Source organism: Lactuca saligna, chromosome 4 (genome assembly GCF_052625555.1).
Source record: "Lactuca saligna cultivar CGN05327 chromosome 4, ASM5262555v1, whole genome shotgun sequence".
NCBI lineage: Eukaryota > Viridiplantae > Streptophyta > Magnoliopsida > Asterales > Asteraceae > Lactuca > Lactuca saligna.
This window is the reverse complement of record NC_136420.1, coordinates 6,621,607-6,640,458: the sequence shown is the minus strand read 5'-3', so window position 1 is coordinate 6,640,458 and position 18,852 is coordinate 6,621,607. Positions and strand designations below refer to the sequence as shown.

The following is an 18,852-nucleotide window of genomic DNA, read 5'->3' as shown; positions in this document are numbered from 1 at the left end:
CCCCGTGTACTGGCCGTAGCACTAGTACGACATGCGTACACTTATGTAGCCCCCGCGTACAAGTTTAACCTTAAAACCACCAAACTTCCGAAGGCCATAACTTCTTTGTTATAAGTCCGTTTTCAATGATCCTTATATCCATGAAAAGGTAACAACAAGTTATACACTTCTATCAATTCATACTTACGTTAAAACTTCCCAAACTAAAGTTCAATTTCTATAAAATCTTGAACTGACACTTTACCGATATACCCCTTGGCATCGAAACACAAACTGAAATCCCGGATCACCTAAGTTACATTACCCACAACCAAATGGATCTAAATCTCTTTTCCACAAAGGCCCTAAGCTTGATGATACCTGATCTTCGGTCACCACCCCACATTATGAAATGATTTGGAACAGGGCATTATAGTTTGTATATCTGATGTGGAACCATGACCAACTTGCCATAGTATGATTTCTATTAGATTGGAATTAGGAACCATGACCAACTTGTATAGTATGATTGCTTGGTCTCCAAGGTCCTACGTGACTTAGGATTCCAACAATCACCCCCAAATCTCTAAGTCCTTCTAGAGACTTCTTCGATCCTGATCAAGCTCCGCATTTCATTGAACTTGGTTTCAGCTAGTGGTTTTGTAAGAATGTCGGCCTTTTGTTCTTCACGGGGAATTTACTCCACCTCCACTTTTTCGTTTTCAACACAATTATGGATGAAGTGAAACCTCGTGTGAATGTGTTTACTCCTCCCATGGTAATGGGATTCTTTATTAGTTCGATATCTAACTTATTATCTGATAAGTTTTAGAGGTTACAACATAATGCACTAAGTGGAAAATTATTTAAATTATTCAAATACATTAGGGTACATGTAACCTAGTTGGATCTATGTATTTCAAGAAAAACAACATATTATGAACCCTAGGTTATAAAGCTTTTCTATGATCTAATTAAGTTGTAAGAATAAGAAACACTAACCTTTAATATTGTTATTGTAAACAATCTTTAATTCCTTCTTGAATAACCTTTGGTAGCAAGCGCCACAAGTGTCGCACCTCTAATGGTTCACAAACACACTTAACAAGAGGATGACATATGAGAGAAGAGGTGGAAGGTTGTGATTTTTGGCTATTCCTCTAAGGAATCAAGTGGCCGAAATTAGGAGGGGTATATCCTTTTATATAGTTGTGTTAGCTTAGAGCCAAAGCTAGGGTTTTAAGGAGGAAACCCTAATTCCTTAGATTAAGGCCTAAGCAACCCAAGAATCCCATCCAAGAGGCACTTGAACGAAATTTATAGGGTATTCCTAGAAGATTTCTTCCAACCATCTAGGAGGGTTCTAGAGCCCAAATCCACAACTATCAATTAATTGCTAAACATTCCGTGCACTTTTAATTAATTGTTAATCCCAAATATAATTCCAAATTAATTTATGATTAAATATTAATTAAATAATATGATTTCTAATTAATATATTATTTACATAATATATTAATAAATCATTTATTACAATTTATTAATCAAATAATAAATTCTTCCTCTTTCTCAATAGTTCATCCTGTCTAGCTGCTAGTATGAAGACAACCCAAAAGGATTGTGCTAATATCAATTCAAGTGCATACCAATTATAGTTATGGGCTTAGACACCTAATCCTACTTTATCAACTCTTAGTACTACCAAATCTTAAATCTATATTGCTTGACATACGGTCACAGTGGCCGCCATGAACTCCGCATTGCAAGATGATAAAGCAACGATATATTTCTTTTGCGAAAACCATGTTATTGGAGATAACCCATAGTAGAAAATGTGACCGATTGTGCTTTTTATGTCATCCAGGTCAACATTGAGACTATTATCACTATATCCTGTAACATCCGGAATTTCAGGTATTATATTTATTCATTTTATTTTGAGTTTTGTGGAAGAACTCGGCGAGTTGGTGCGTAGACTCGCCGAGTAGAGACGCGATTTCTCATCCGGATTAATGATCGGACTCGACGAGTCGCATTGGTGGACTCGGTGAGTCTGCGCTGTTTAATGAAACCCTAATTTCTCGGGTTTGGGGCCTATTTAAAGGGCCTTATGGCCGTCATTTGTGCTCACCAGTCCCCAGAGCGAAACCCGAGTGAGCTTGAGCGTTTGGAGTGAGAGAAGGAGCCATTGTTAACCTTGGTGGTGTTGTCTAGCAAGGGAAAGGAAGCTATAGCCAAGAGGAAGCAAGAGGGTTAACTTCCGGAAGATCTGAGGTCCAGAACATCACGTTTGAGGTACCATTTTCGAACCCTTTTCTGTTGAGGTGATGTTTATGTTGATTTAGGGCTTATTGAGCCCTTTTGTGGCTAGATCTAGTGCTCCTTTGGTCCCTTAAGCGAGTTAGGTTCTGGATCTGGACCCTTGGAGGTCCAGAGTGTCCCTTTGTCCAAGCTTTTTATGAATCCATGGAGGTTTTGGTTTGGGATCTTTGTGCTTGAGGTCAAAACACCATTTGTGAGTCATTAGGTGTGATATGAGCGCCAAGACATGAACTTTACGTGATAAATAAGCTTGGAAGGGCTGGATCTATGAGTTAGTGGAACAAATCTGACCTCAGAAAGTCGTTTGGGGTTGTGCATGGAATGCACTCGCCGAGTCCATTGGCAAACTCGACGAGTTGGTGCGGGTTATTCAGGGATTTCGAACCAGGGGTTGAGTAACCGAGTTGGGTGAGTGACTCGGTGAGTCGGAAGGGACACAGAGGAATCGGGTCCCCGTAGAGACTCGGCGAGTCCACGCTAGACTCGGCAAGTTGGGTTGACCGTTGATATTGACCAGAGTTGACCGGTGTTGACTTGATAGGGTTAGTCAACCTTAGTTGTGAAAGTGTTAATTATAAATTTATTGTGTTATAGGAGGACTATAGCTCGGGAGATCGAGCACTAGTGATTTCTAGGATTTACGAGTTACCGAGATACATGAGGTGAGTCTTCTCACTATACTTTACCTTGAGTAGGTAACCAGAGTATTTGTATGCTATATATATTTATGATATGTGTTCTACTGCATTATTTCTATGTGATTTATGTCGTGCATGTTTATAGAGTTAGAACCGGAAGGTTCACAGAGTTAGAACCAGATGGTTCACAGAGTAGGGTCCACGGACCCACAGAGTTATAGGCTCAAGTGGCTAATATGTGTTATGTGTGGTATTTTGGGGAACTCACTAAGCTTTGTGCTTACAGTGTTTTGTGTTATGTGTTTCAGGTACTAGTGAGGATCGCGGGAAGCGTCGGCTTGATCAGTACACATACGGGATTTTTATGCAATTTTTCATATGGAGTTGTATCACCAACGACTCATACGTAAACGTGATTAATTGGATTCGTAGAGTGATTTACCACTTCTCCCCATAAGCAGTTTGTACTATGCATTGCCTTCATTATGATTTGTGTCATGTCTATAAGTGTCCGGTTGCTTTTTTCCATAATTTTGTTTTGTTGCAGTGAATATGGGGTGGTAAGGTGGCGCTTGACTCCATTTTGATCATAAAAAGTGTTGAACTCGAGAGAAGTAAACTCACCTCCTCGATCACTTCTAAAAACTTTCAAATGATTTCCAATTTTCATTCTCCGCCAAAGCGTTGAACTTTTTAAAGTGTGTAAATGCCTCACTCCTTTCTTTCATAAGATAAATCCACGTATATCATGAAAAGTCATCAATTAGTGTGAAAACATATCAGTTTTGACCCTTGGTTGTCGGTGTGATCGGACCGCATAAATCACCATGAACTAGTTTCAATGGTCGTTTTGCTTTGTATGTCATTATAGTCGGGAATGACTTTCTTGTTTGCTCGCCCAACAAGAAAGATTCACAAAATTGATTCTCATGATCAAACTGGGGTAGCCCTTTGACTAGACCCTTCTTAGACATCTTTTCATTGACTCGAAATTGATGTGCCTAAGTCTTGCATGCCATCAGCACGTATCTTCACTTAGTTTCGAATGAAGGCAAATAGGTACTCCAATTTGTAATTTTATTTTACAAAGGCGGTTTAGAGTTCTTTTTACCTTCATTAATAAGCAATTATCGACATCGTGTATAGTCAAGTGGTTGTCTTTCATCCGAATATCACACCCGGCTTCGGGTGATTGTCCAAGACTAATATTATTGTTCTTTAAATCTGGTATGAAATAAATCTCTATCATCAATCGTTGTTGCCCCTTCTTGCCTTGGATAAGTATAACACCTTTTCTTTTTATTTTTACATGCGAATTATCTCTGAATTTAACCCTCCCAGGTATGCCTTCATCAAGTTAAAAGAAAAACGATCGGTTACCCGTCATATGATTACTTTCCCTGTTATCCAAATACCACACATCGTTATCTTGTGAGTCATATCGAGACGGTATCACCTTTTCTTCATTTAAAAACACGGTCTTGTGTAAAAATACATTTTCTTCGATATCGTTAATTATGGTAAAATTACTTTCTTATAATTTTTGGATTAAGTCTAGACATAGAGACGCGAAGTGATCCAGTTTATCGCACCGATAACAAATAATTTTGGATCGATCTTTCTTCTTATTTTTACGATTTTGGTCATAACCAGAATTGGACTGGCAATAGTCGGGTTTACCTGATTTGGGCACCTTGCGAGGCCTAAATTTTCTACTTGGGCCCATTTGACTTGATTACACCTTTTGACGTAGATCCATTCGACTAGTTATACCCAGTCGACCCATTCGCTCATTTTCCCTTCGACAACTCACCCCTTCTTGTAACATCCGTAAAATTTTGAAAAATTTAAAACTTTTACATAAATCCAAAACCCATCATTTATTACATGTCGTTTTCAAAATAAGTTTCACATCATAGTTTTTCCTAGAAACCATAACATGAAATACAAAGAGTTGCACGATCAAGCCTTCGCCTTTCCAAGATCATTTGAAGTACCTGAAACACAACTAAAAACTATAAGCCCAGAGCTTAGTGAGTCCTCCCTAAAATACCAAGGCATAAGCATAACCAACAATAACATGCACATATGAGCCTTCAACATGACTGGACCGCCTCACGGGCCTTTAACCTATCTGGACCGTTCCCGATCCTTCAGTATGAATGGACCGCCTCGCAGGACCTACAACCTATCTAGACCACTCAACGGGCCTTCGGCCTGACCGGACCGCCTCGTAGGCCCACTGTCTATCCAGGCCGCCCTGGGTCTGTTGGCCTTCAGTACAAAGCATAACCGCCTCAACCCAACCAAACATACACATGTCGACAAATACATAACTCATAAACGCATAATCAATTAACATGCAAGCACAGATCATACAGATTAATAAGCATAAAACCATCCTATCTATCAGGATACCAATCTAACACATCGTAACAACACATTAGCATCCTAAGATAACTAGGATAACAATCCAAAAATGGTCGACATTGGTGCCTTCGACCCATGAGTATAGTGAGGAAACTTACCTCACAAGCCGCACTGACTGATAAGATCTAACTCTCAAATCTCAGCTCCTAACTCGAATACCTAAAACCAACATATGACCATTTCTATCAAAACCCCAAAATACCCAAAACGCCCTCAAAGTCAAACTTGATCAACCCTGGTCAGAGTCAAAGTCAACGATTAAGGTCAACAGTCCATGTTGACCTAACTCGTCAAGTGCACTTAGCAACTCGTCGAGTTCCCTCAGAACTCGGAAAGTTGGGAAAACCCTAGCCAACTTGTCAAGTTGGCTGGACAACTCGACGAGTTTTCCCCCCTGCTAAATACATTCGGATGATCCAACGATTCCAGGGACTCTAAGGCTCAGATCTGAACTCCAAATGTTTCTTAAAGGATAAATTTTCCAACTTTATCCTTTGGGTCTACCCCAAATGCTCAAAGGTTCTTATCTAAGGCTTAAACCATTAAGCCCAAATCCCTAGAGATCTGGAACCTATCCTTTCCGGACATGGTCCTCACCTCAAAAACATCCCAAAGATTGACGATTTATATACATGCATGTCCAATGCATGCCTTGAAACTAAAATGGGCCAAAAAGGGAAAATATGCCCTAAAATCCATGCATGGTATTAAAGCTTAACATAAACCTAGATCTAACTCTCTATGAGGCCATCCTGCTCTGGAGATTCATAAAGTCGCAACCTTTATGAAGCCCATGCATGCAACAACCATGAAGAAATAGGGAAAATGGCAAAAACTTGAGATCTAGCTACACATAAAGATAAAAAATCGGGTCTTGAATACTCATAACAGTCCACAAGAGAACGATGCTGGAAACCAAAGGCTTTGCTTACTAGATCCTTGCTTATTTTACACAATCTTCTCATATTTTGCTCCAAAATGCCACACTAACTCACAATATGAGAAGAAATGAAGATTAGGGATCATGAGGTCGATATTAGGGTTTGGGAGGTTGATAAGAGATCAACCTCAAAGACTTAAGGAGATTATATATGGTGCAAACCCTAAAATTTAGGGTTTCTCATCCAGCCTCAAACTTGTCGAGTTCTTCCTTACGAACTCGTCAAGTTGGTCCAAAAAGTCAGCGACCCAAGAGCTTTCTACACGTCGAGTTGGCCATCAACTCGACGAGTTCTAAGGGGATTTTTCCTTTCGAGAAATAAATCATATACCTGGAAGTCGAGATGTTACACTTCCATTCAATCCTCTATGAGAACCAGACGAGCCACCACCACCGCCGGAAGACCTCGTGAACAATACCTTCGCCTGACCATCTCCGCCTTTGTCCTCCTCCCTAATCCACTCTTCGTATGCCTTCAATCTCCCAACTATATCCTTTAATCCTACTATTTTGAGATCCAGAACTTGTTCCAAGGAGGATACAATTTGGAAGGATTTCAAACTAGGAAGAGTTTGAGGAATTTATTTACCAACTTTGAATCCTCAATTGTCTCAATGAGTGCCGCCGATTTAGACGCGATTCCGGATAACTTTACGGCATAACTATCGATTGATTTTGACTCCAATATTATCTTCAACCGATCGAATTCGACGTTTAGGGTTTGTAATTGGGCCTCTTTCTCACGATCAATGCCTATGTATCTCACCTTGATTGCTTCCCAGAGTGCCTTGGGAGATTCCACATTTCCAATTTACATGATTAGATTCTTCGGGATTGCCTGATACAACAATCCTATTGCAAGGTAATCTTTCTCTTCATTATTTTCTGTTCCCGAATCAATTACTGTCCAGGCCTTATGAATTATGAGAACTACCTTCATTCGTATAGCCCAGACAGTATAATTGGTTGATGATAACATGAGACAGACGAATGTGGTGGATCCAACTTCCTTCGCCTTCAAAGGAACAACTCCTCCTGTATCTGGCATGTTGATCGCCTTATCAACAGATTAGTAATTCGATCTCAAAGCCCTCTGTTCTTGGCTTTGATACCAATTAATGGAAAGAAGGTTAATTGCAAAACAGTTTAATCAAAATAGCCCTTTGATTAATGAGAAACTTGCTCAAAACTCAATTGTTTACAATTATTATATCATACCCTAACACGGCTAAGACAATATTTATATAGGTTCTAATAACCAACTTATTATTAGATTAGAATTAAGAAACATAACTAACTTGTCATATTATGACTACTTAGTCTCCAAGGTCCTACGTGACTTAGGATTCCAACAGATATCACATAAGGACTTATTTTGCAAAACCTAAAGAAACCTTATATTCTTAGCCCCGAACACCTTATTAATGATTGTTCTATGTAGGATGTTGTGAGAAAAACCTAAAGAAACCGTTCACAAGTTCTGAATATGTACAGAAACAACAATGACTTATTTTACAATATATATATATATATATATATATATATATATATATATATATATATATATATATATATATAGATCCGGTAAGAAATTTTTTTTGGTAGGAAGGTAAGAAGTTTTTTTTATACGTAATTTTTGACGAACAAAATAAATGAATCACTAGATGATTTATTTGTAAGATGATTCACAAGAAAAAATTCTCAAAAAAACATCTTTATGATTCATTTTTAAGAAAATTAAGAAAAAATTCATTTTTATGATAATTTTAGTGAATAATAATAAAATCATAGTATAAATGAATCACCGATATGTTTTTTTGAGAATTTTTTCTTGTGAATCATCTTACAAATGAATCATCTAATGATTCATTTTGTTTGTTCGCGAAAAAAAATATGTAGAAAAAACTTCTTGCCTTCCTACCAAAAATTTCCTTCTTATTTGATCTTGACTATATATATATATATATATATATATATATATATATATATATATATATATATATATATATATATATATATATATATATATATATATATATTAAGGAGTAAATGTGAAAAAAATATATATTAAATACTAAATATGTAATAGAAAATGTATCATCTTATTAATTCATTTCTTCACTAATCGTTAAATATCATTACATGGAAAGCATTTTTATTGACACATTGTCATTTCTTTCTAAAGATAATGGCAATATACAAATAAACTATATTGAACTTAATTAGACCATTACACGTTAAAAAAATAACCGCGTGTTTACATTAAAGTTTCAATTTCAGTTTGTTATGTATAGCATATTATTATTACTATATTGACACATTGTCATTTCTTTCTAAAGATAATGGCAGTATACAAATAAACTATATTGGACTTAATTAGACCATTACACGTTAAAAAAATAACCGCGTTTACATTAAAGTTTCAATTTTAGTTTGTTGTGTATAGCATAGTAGGTTATGATCCGCGTTCAACCGTGGGAATATAAATTTTATATATATATATATATATATATATATATATATATATATATATATATATATATATATATATATATATATATATATATATATATATATATATATATATATATATATATATATATATATATATATATATATATATATATATATATATATCACATTAATAGTTGGTTTTGTTTTAGGTTGAATTTTAATAAAAAATGTTAGTTAAATTTATTTTTAAAGTTTTTGAACCAAACTTATTAGATAAAAATATTTAATATATATTAGAACAATTTGGATTTTTAATACAATAATTTTTTAACATAAATGATCTATATGATCTTTGTTTTATCACAACATAATGTAACTTCTTGATTAAAACGTGTTGTGTAGTAGCTTTATGAATTGACTTTGTTCGGTGTACCAACTCCCATGGAGGCTCATATGGTCCTTTTCATATTGACCATGTAAAACCAAAAACAACAATAAGTTGTTACATGTACCGATAACATTAAATTCTGCAAAGAAATTAGATAAACATTACAAATAAAGTGAATTGTCATAACCATAAACATCAAATTAAGACATTGTAATTTGGTCAATTTCAAAGTATCTTTTCCTTATAAAAAATAAAATATGATTTTTCAAGATACACGCAATCTCACACACACATATATATATATATATATATATATATATATATATATATATATATATATATATATATATATATATATTCCGATCAAATAAATTATTACAAAAAAAAAGCATTCTATGAACAAAAATATAATATTAATTTCATAATTTGTTAAAGGTTAACACTAATAAATAATAATGAGCTTTCAGAAATCTTGCATTTTGATCACTACATCCAACTAACAAATGAAATTCGGTTTAGATGATTGATTCAAGAATTGCATCCATGACTTCTTGTAGTTGAACTTTGGGAAATGTTAAGATCTACTGAGATATTTGGGAAATGCAAGAAATTAAAGAAGAATAAGGAGAACGTAGTAAACTAAAAGCTTGGAAAAAGAACTGGAGAATAAAATTGCTCAAGAAGAACATTATAAATCATAGGACTCAATCTAAAATCGTAAGAATAACCACTTCAGTGTAATCGTATATATATAAGGTGTTTTTGAATAAGGAAATCATTATCTTCTAAAAACTTAGGATCCTAAGATATAAGTTTGGAGATTTTCAGATATTCATCTGGAAAAAAAATATATCAACTATATTAATTCAAAACTTCAAATTAATTGACTTTCTTATTTAATAAGTTTTAAAATTCAAACAATTATCTCAAATTGATTCATTTTATGTGAGATATACTGGAAGATAAATTATGAATAATATTGAATTTAATTTTGACTCTCAAATATTTTGCTGATTTAATGGGATTAAATTATATTTTATAGGTTAATAACTTAATTATTGATATGCTTGTTTAATGAAATTTAAAAAAAACAAATAAATAAATAAAATATAAACGGGTTTGAATTTGGAAATCAAAACCTATAAATAATAGAGTTAAATTAGGAACAAAATTAATTAAAGAAACTGATATCATGTATATAAATAGAATGATATGTTTCAATTGATAAAATAATTAGTGAATTTAAAGATTCTATAATTAAATATAATTGTGTTTGAATTTTATTTGGGAATGATGATGCCAACGATTTGATCTAAGGGTGGAAAACAGAGTAATAAAACACAATCAAAGATCCTGATTGCTTCATAAGTGAATTAAATGTTTTCTTTTAATAATATTTAGAGATTACTATTACTATATTAGACAAACCAATTTTGTTGTATTTGACATTTATTATATTAGTTTTGAGTCCTTTTACAAATGACAACTATATTAATATAATAAAGTTTACAATTTTTTTCCGTAAACAGTCGCGGTATTTTATTTATGTAAGGAACACGGATTTTCATAATTTCAACCAATAAAAATATTTTAAAATTTAATTAGAATGTCTATATGGTAAAATGTCGTGTCCTTTTAGCCAACCCAAAAAATAATCCTAAAAAACTCACTTACATCCAATCATGAATCATGTGTGAGCATAGCTAAGAGAACTAAATAAAAAAAAAAAAAAAAAAAAAAAAAAACTAGGAACCATTATCTGGATCATCTATTCGACCAACTATCGACCAATAGGTCGATTAGATTTGATTTTTTTGTTATTCATGTCATCTTTACAGCACAAAACACTTATTTATTTACTTTTTAGTTTTCGTCTTATATTGAGGGGCACATTAGTCAAATTCGAGATATTAAGCGATTTTGATCATATTTACAACACTCATGTTGATTTTTAATGGCATTTTAATGAAGAAACCCTACTACAATGAAACATATTTTGGTGGTTTCTTTTGTTATTTTTCGCTACTTTCATTTTAAAACAAATATAATATCAAACTAGAAGGGTTTCCCCCGCGTTGCGAGGGTTGGAAGGTATCACTTTTGTGTGAAACTGTAGTATGTAGGCTGAATTGGTAGCCACATGAAAGTATGTTGCTATTCTTTGCAACCGAAAACCAGAAGCTATAAAAAGAAATGTAAGCATTAACGGAATTACTCAAGATGAAAAAACACTTGGAAGTATAGTAATGTGTTTCAAGAGATGAGTGAACTGCTCTGTACGGATATTACATAAAGATTGTAATTCTCCTTCAAGTTTCATTTAAAAGTCGTTGTAGAAAACAAAACAAAAAATTCTACCAAGTCTCCAATAAAGTTTTTCCAAAATCCCTGGTTCCAATACAGAATAAAGAGTCAATATTAAGAGAAAAGGGCAATTTATTCATTTCTCGTAAATAAATTACCTCTTTCTTTTGTGGATCAAGTTCAGTAAGCATTTATGAATGGACATCCATGGTTGCACGTTCACTTTGCATTTCTATAAATCTGGAAAGCAAAACAATGAATAATCATAACTCTCACATGAAAATCACTGTGAGTAACATCTTCTCTTTTCAATGAAGTTCAGGCTGCAGTTAAAGAAAACTATTTACATTAATAAATTTTAACAAATAGATGTTTTTAAAAATATTTCAGGGAAATCTAACCTTCTTTTTCACTATTTTCATGATTTTATTAACGCATTGACTCTCCTAATCCCTTAACACTGTACTTTTATGAAATGCATGAGTTGTGCATATTTATTAACAAAAAACATATGCAAATCATTAAAAGTTTATTCTAAAATGGATTGTTCTTTCGTAAAATCTGATATACCCATATTTTCTAACGAATAGACATGAAAATAGTTGAACTGGAACCATTTATGAAAAACTTTATATGCATGGACCATTCCTATAAAATTCACCAATTTATCCTACCTTGCATTTTTGTAATATTAGTAAAAGACGAAGCATTTATGTTAACTTTGAAACTTGATTTGCAAAAAAGAAAAGAGTAAAATAAGAAGAAGCAAACCTTCAAAGCTCAAGCAGTAGAGGAAATGCTATATGAAAGACACCAATCTATCATTTCATCACTTTTGAATGTCAAAATTAAAACTATTTTGTCTAAATAAGTTAATCAAAACTATATTTTTGATTAAATTTGTATTTTAAAACCATTTCTTTAAGTTGAAGATGCAAAAAAAAGTCTTTTTAATAGAAAAGGAAGAATGAGTTGGAACATTACATTTGTTGCCTAAAATATGGTAGGCCATCTTGTGTAGACCCTAAATTTAAATCAGGTTCTCCACTGAGCATAAAAGCAAATGTTTGGATGACAACATAATCTGAATCGTTGTAGAGCCATGAGGCTACTATAACCAAAAAAGTCATAATTATCTAATATGAGCAACTAATATATTGTATTTCAAAACCTGCAAATATGAATAACATACAACTATAAAACCACCATAAAATTCAGTGAAAAGCTGTATACAAACATTGATTATATCCAAAGAGTAGGATCCAAAGATAGATCCATTAAGAATAATGTTAAGCCATATGATATCATTGTACAAATTAGAAACTTTACATTCTTTTAATAACGTAGTCTGTCCAACAGTAAATCAAAAGAAAAGCATTATGTTACCATCCAAACACCATATTCTTATTAAACTACAATCACATGTGGGAGCAAGTAAGCAACTGGAAACATTTTTACCCGCTAAGATGGAAAAGGGAAGACATAGAAAACAGAAAGAAGAATAGTGCACTACCTACAGATTCTGTTGTAGTTCCATCTGCTCCCCGCACTGATAATCATAGAAACATAATGTATCAAAACTTAAAACAAATTTTCTATAGTTTTAAGCCAAAAGCCTACAATCAGAGTGCTGAAAACATGAGTAAACAAATGTTACCTGAACATCTGATAGCTTTCCCTGACTTTTCATTAACAAATCAATTAGGCATTAGTGAAAAAAGTTGCAATTAGCCTCTGCCTTCAATGCCCCCCTTCGATTTTCCTGTTTCCATTCTCTCTCCCATACCTCTCGCATATGAAAACCACCATGCTCCTCTCTTCAGTTTTTAGGGTTAGAGAGGGACTGTGAGAGGAAAATATGCTCTGTGATTATACATACCCTGAACAACTTATTCAACTTGCATATTTAAGAACAAAAGTAGAAATAAATATTCCATACTCTGAAAATAAAAATATAATTAAAATCAAAACATTTATGTAAAATATTAAACCTGCCGATGAACATCTGCTGCTAGTCGAATTGAATCATACATCATCTTTTCTAATCTCTCCAAATCAGATGTAGTCCTCCATAAGTTGTTAAATAAGCAAGAAAGTGGGTGGTTTCCCGTCTGTTCACCGTAGCCTGTCAATCATCTACATGCTCTCCATTTAAAGTTCCTCAAATATCGGCATAAGCACCGGTGTTCGAATTGATGGTGGTGAGTCGGTGGAAGTAACCTTAGGATGGCATAAAATGAACCCATCTATGTTACATGGGTAAGAACGTCGATGAAGGATCGATGATGGTGGTGTGGAGAAGTTGTACGGTTGCAAGTTTTTGGCACCGCGCTCCCACAAACAAATAAAAAATCCAAACTATTTTAAAAATAAATAGCAGTAACAATCTAAAACAAAAATAAACAAATAAATAATTGAATGTTCAAAACTTAATTCTTTGATATGATTTGGTTTGTTAAGAAACAAATATTACCAAGCTTTATTTTGTTCTTCTACCATGTGAAGTTTCGATTACATTTCGCTTCATGTCAACATAGAAATTGATTTCAAAATCAGAAACGGTGTAGAAAAGAAATGGGAAATATAGATAAACCAAAGTAAGACCTACCTTCGTCCCAGGGTAGCAAACGGAAGGATCAAGCGGGAAGTGCTGGTAGAAACTGAATCCCCTTTTTAGAACAAAAGAAAAAAAAATGAGACGAAAACAGATTTGAGTCAAAGCTTAGGCATTGGAGGAAACACGGTAAAGCTAAAATCGAAGATCTAAGAAACATGGGAAACCTGTAATCGAGGATTGAATGAGAAGAAGAAAGAAAAATCGACGTTTTCCGATGGACTCCACACCTGGAGAACATGCGATGATTAAGAAAACGGTGGAGAAATAGACACACATCGCATTAGGTTAGCACCAATCCATATAGAAAACCAGGAAGAAAAAAAGGTGGTAGATTACCTGGAGGAAATAGGGAAGTAGACACGACGCATCAGAAATAGAAGTGAGAATCAGAAGATTCCCCAAAAACCGGAGCCATGTCCGCTTCTGCCAACTACAACACCCCGATTCCTAAATCGAACTGAGCCATGGTGGTGGTGAGAGATAACGATAGAGATGTCGGAGAAGAATGAAAGGTCCGATGTTGGGGGTAAGTGGTCTGGCAGATTTGTGGGTAATGAAGATTAGAAGAAGAGGCGGTGGTGTGGCGGAGTAAGCGCTTTTGTTGGGAGAGTACAACTGATCGACACCGATCCAATCCCTATTGGTTTAGATTAGCGGTGGAAAGAACACGTATCAGCCAAAAATATACAAAATGCCAAAATGTGACCTCTAAAAGAAAAGAAACAGAATTGTAAGCATAATTATGATCAGAGGACCAGTTTTGAGAAAGACGGTGAGACAAACGCGATGCAATAAAAGAAGCCAACCACTTTTGACACATATGTAAAGATGTGGATTAAATATACCAAAATCACATGAAGTATACTGTAGCTAAGATCGGACATTTTTAATATATAGTATAATATGTCTTGGTGATAAAACGTTAGTTAAATATATGAAACTATCATTGGTATCATTTTAGTCTTCATTGGCGTATAAAAAAGTATTTAAAGCCGGGGGAATTAAAAAAGTAGGTTAAATTTGAAAATATATAATATTAGACTTTGGGTATTGGTTGTCCCGAAAATAAACTATGGCTTATGTGACAACGTGGTGATGATGTGATTATATCCCCACCTCCACATTAACAACCACATTGGTGAATTTTTGTGACCTAGACCATATACTACTACATCCAATTATCTTATTTATCTATTTATCTTTTAATTATATATATATATATATATATATATATATATATATATATATATATATATATATATATATATATAAATATAAGGGATGTTTTGATGTGGTTTAAATGTGATGATTGACTTTGAGTATCACACTTTTAGTGTGATAGTGTGGTGGATATACATATACCCCATGACTTTGTGGCCTAAAGGCTAGATACAAACACAAACGTTGTTTTTTAGTCCACCACCATTAGTTGAATGGACAAACAACCCTAGCAAAGCCAAATTTGGGAAACAAAGATTTGTTTTGGTTCATACATTCATTTATTTTCACGTTTTCAAGAGGCCCATTTTTCCGAACCCTAAATATATTCGGATATTAGATGATCCCACAAGTGTGGGTGAGTTTGTAGGGTTATTTTTGACTTACAATAAAATTTAGGGTCTAAATGTGAAAGGTCCAATAAAAGGTCAAAGATTTATCGATCGAGCAAGCGAGTTGCCTTGCATTTGGTATTGATACCGTAAAACACATGAATTATTTTTTACACGCAACCCAACGATTTATAAACTTCCCAACATGCCAAAAGTACAGAAGTTATAGAAGGGTAAAATAGTAAAATACGGAGGATTAAATTTATAAAATATCATAAAAAAGAAAAAAGAAACGGTAAACGGGCCGATGTTAAGCTCTAAAAGCCCAAAGGAATTCCAAAAAATACACCTATGAAGTATGAAGTATCGAATTCATACAAGACGAGCTTATGTGGTGAAATATTCATATAATCATATTTTTGAGTTTTGTTCACTGAAAATTAAGATCATATGCTTTGACACCATTAACCCCAAAAATCCCAAAATGTTTCTCGAATTCATTCCCGTTTTTTTCATCCTCATCAAACAAGTCAAACAAGAATACCTCCACACCGATCCCAGGCCTTTTGGGTGTACCAACGTTATCCAAACCTCTTTTCACAACATTCCCGTTGTAACACAATGCATTCTCCCCGCTCGCCGCTTCTCCGCCCTCCGTCGGCCACCCGGTCTCCGTCACCACTACCGGAATCTCACCATACCCTTCTCTCTCCATCGCGTATATGAACGCATCAACCGTCTGATCAAACAAATTATCGTAAACCAGATCCTGGTCATGCAATGAATTCCCAGATCTGAATAAAGCAGAGTCTAACGACACGAATTCCCGGTTGTTTATGTAACTAAAGTAAGGGTACACGTTCACCATTAATGGCGATGATGTGTCGCGGAGGAATTGAAGGAGTCGGTTTAAATCTGTTAAGATATTCGGGTCGAAATATGAAGATGATGGAGGGTAAGAGTTTGAGAGAATCGAAGCTGCTTGTGCTGATGAGATTTTAATCTTTTCCGATAGGCCGATAGATTTTAAAGCTTCGTAAATGTTTGAAATGGCGGGGATCACGTGGGGTGTGTAAAATGGGTCTTTTAGAAATACTTCGTTTCCGACGACTATGTACCGGATTTGATCGGCTGGGACGTGGGCGAAGATATTGGATTGAAGCCATTCCTGAGCGGCGGTGGCGTTGCTGGTGGCGATGGAAGGGAGTTCTTCGTTGGGGACTCCGATAGTGAGTTGGATTCCGGTGCCGGAAAACGGCTTTAGTGACTCCGGGTTAGGGTTGAATAGTCGAACGCTTGAGATACCATTGGTTTTAATGAGATTCACGGCGTCTGAGGGCGGTGGAAGGTTGTTGGCGACGCGGCCGTAGCAGATTCCGATAGGGATAGCAGCTGTGCAAAGAAACAACGGAAATAAGCAAATCAATATATACCATGCTGTAATGAGTTGTACATTGTGCATGCACAAGTTGTACAAATTTCAGATTTGCTTCTCTTCTACATTCCGATAAGATATAGAAATGAAATGACAATTTTGCCACTTAGTTACTTGTAAGTAACCTATAATATAATAAAAAGTTCACTTACGAATTTGGATGTTTTTATTGCTAAAAGAAACATAAAAGGATTATGTTATATAATTAAAAAAGAATACACTATTAAACAAAAACTCAAGATATTTACCTGATAGTTGAAAGAGAAGCCCAAATGTTTGTAAAGAGATGAAAAGTTGGAGTATATTTTTTGTGTCATGTTTCATTTTTAGGTTAGGAGTGTGATGTTGCTTAATAATGGTTGTATATATAGGTGTTTATATCATATAAAAATGGGTTCATGTTGATCAAATTGATTAATAACTTAATGAATAGAAATAATAATATTTTTATTTTGAGGATTTAGCACATACAACAAGTATGTAATATGTTATCGAAAATAAGTTTGTCTTATGATTAAACTTTTGATCGGTTTCGTTCAAAGAAAGATAGTAGAATTTATTTAACTATCAAGTCTTGATACGATACTACAATTAAGATAAATAAATTATTATTAATGGAGGATAAATGAAAATTTGTTTTTACTTTAGATTGTTTGAAATAAGGAATGATCTAAGTTACGTTGGTAAATATGCATTTAATTGTTGTGTCCAAATAAATCAATGTTTTGAAAACAACAAGAAGGTTTATATAGTTAATGATCACAATATTCGAATGGGAACTCTTAAGCTCCATAACATTGTTATGGTTTGGTTGGTTTTAGTTGGAAAAGGTTTTTGCAACTCGAATTGATAAGAAAATTCATCTGTTACTAATATATACCGGTATTTCATTTTTAGAGAGAAAGACAAAATGACGAATATAAACATCAGTTAAATCATTGGAAGACTATGTTTTTTTATGGGTTAGTAAACTAAATAATCATAATTTATCGAAACACCGAAACAATTACTAGTTTCATCTATTACAATTTCAATAGTAGAAGAGCATCTCCAACCCATTTTCATTCTCCATTTTTTTTTCATTTCTTCATCCATTCTTCTCCAACTCTCCCCAATTTATTCCTTCATTTTGGGAGATATGAATAGTATTACACCAAATATGGTGTTATATTATTCATTTCTACCAAAATGAGGATGAACTTTACGTTGTCGATTATAGTCCCTCTGTTTATATATTTATACATTGGGTAAATAGCACAAAAAACACTTTTTTTACACATAAATTCGATTTTGACACTGTGTTTTTTTTATGTCAATATTGACACTGTGTTTTTCAATTTGTTACAATTCTGACCACTTGACCGGTTAACCAGGTTAAATGCTGACGTGGCATGATGATGTGTCAGTTTTGATGACGTGACACTAAGTTTTCATTTTTTTTTTCGATTTTGATACTAAATTTAATTTTTTCTTTCAACTTTGACACTATGTTTTTTTTGTTCCAAATCGAACATCATTTTTTCTAATTTTGTTCAATATTGATAATTTTCTATTTAAAACCATATAAATATTGTTTTAATACATTTAAACTGTATAAATATGTTTTTTTTTTCATTTAAAAACCATACTTTTATACAAATACAATTTGTTTTTTTTGTACGCTCAAACCATATTTTTATATATAAATATGTATTAGTTATATAAAAATTGTATTTTATATTAAATATGCAACTTAAAAATGTGTTTGGCGGTTTGGAGGCGTGTAGTCAATCAAAACTCGGATATCAAGTTTGCA

The 18,852-nt window shown here is 33.9% G+C and overlaps 1 long non-coding RNA gene and 1 pseudogene across 8 annotated transcripts; both read right to left on the bottom strand.

Annotated features, from left to right (window-relative positions):
• Positions 1 to 11,333: 11,333 nt before the first annotated feature.
• On the bottom strand, positions 11,334 to 14,793 carry LOC145041127 (uncharacterized). 7 transcript variants are annotated; one of them, XR_013679958.1, is made up of 9 exons: positions 14,409 to 14,789; positions 14,237 to 14,299; positions 14,064 to 14,124; positions 13,676 to 13,976; positions 13,447 to 13,580; positions 13,113 to 13,298; positions 12,969 to 13,004; positions 11,614 to 11,695; positions 11,334 to 11,539 (listed from the first exon to the last, which is right to left on the bottom strand). It is a non-coding gene; the product is annotated as an uncharacterized LOC145041127 (long non-coding RNA). The 7 variants fall into 7 exon arrangements; XR_013679954.1 differs by having other exon boundaries at positions 13,447 to 13,842; positions 13,929 to 13,976; positions 14,409 to 14,781; XR_013679955.1 differs by having other exon boundaries at positions 13,447 to 13,813; positions 13,929 to 13,976; positions 14,409 to 14,780.
• A 1,068-nt stretch (positions 14,794 to 15,861) lies between these two features.
• LOC145039242 (glucan endo-1,3-beta-glucosidase pseudogene) lies at positions 15,862 to 17,381 on the bottom strand (annotated as a pseudogene). Its single transcript, XR_013679803.1, has 2 exons — positions 17,306 to 17,381; positions 15,862 to 17,014 (listed from the first exon to the last, which is right to left on the bottom strand). The product of XR_013679803.1 is annotated as a glucan endo-1,3-beta-glucosidase pseudogene (transcript).
• Between the last annotated feature and the right edge of the window lie 1,471 nt (positions 17,382 to 18,852).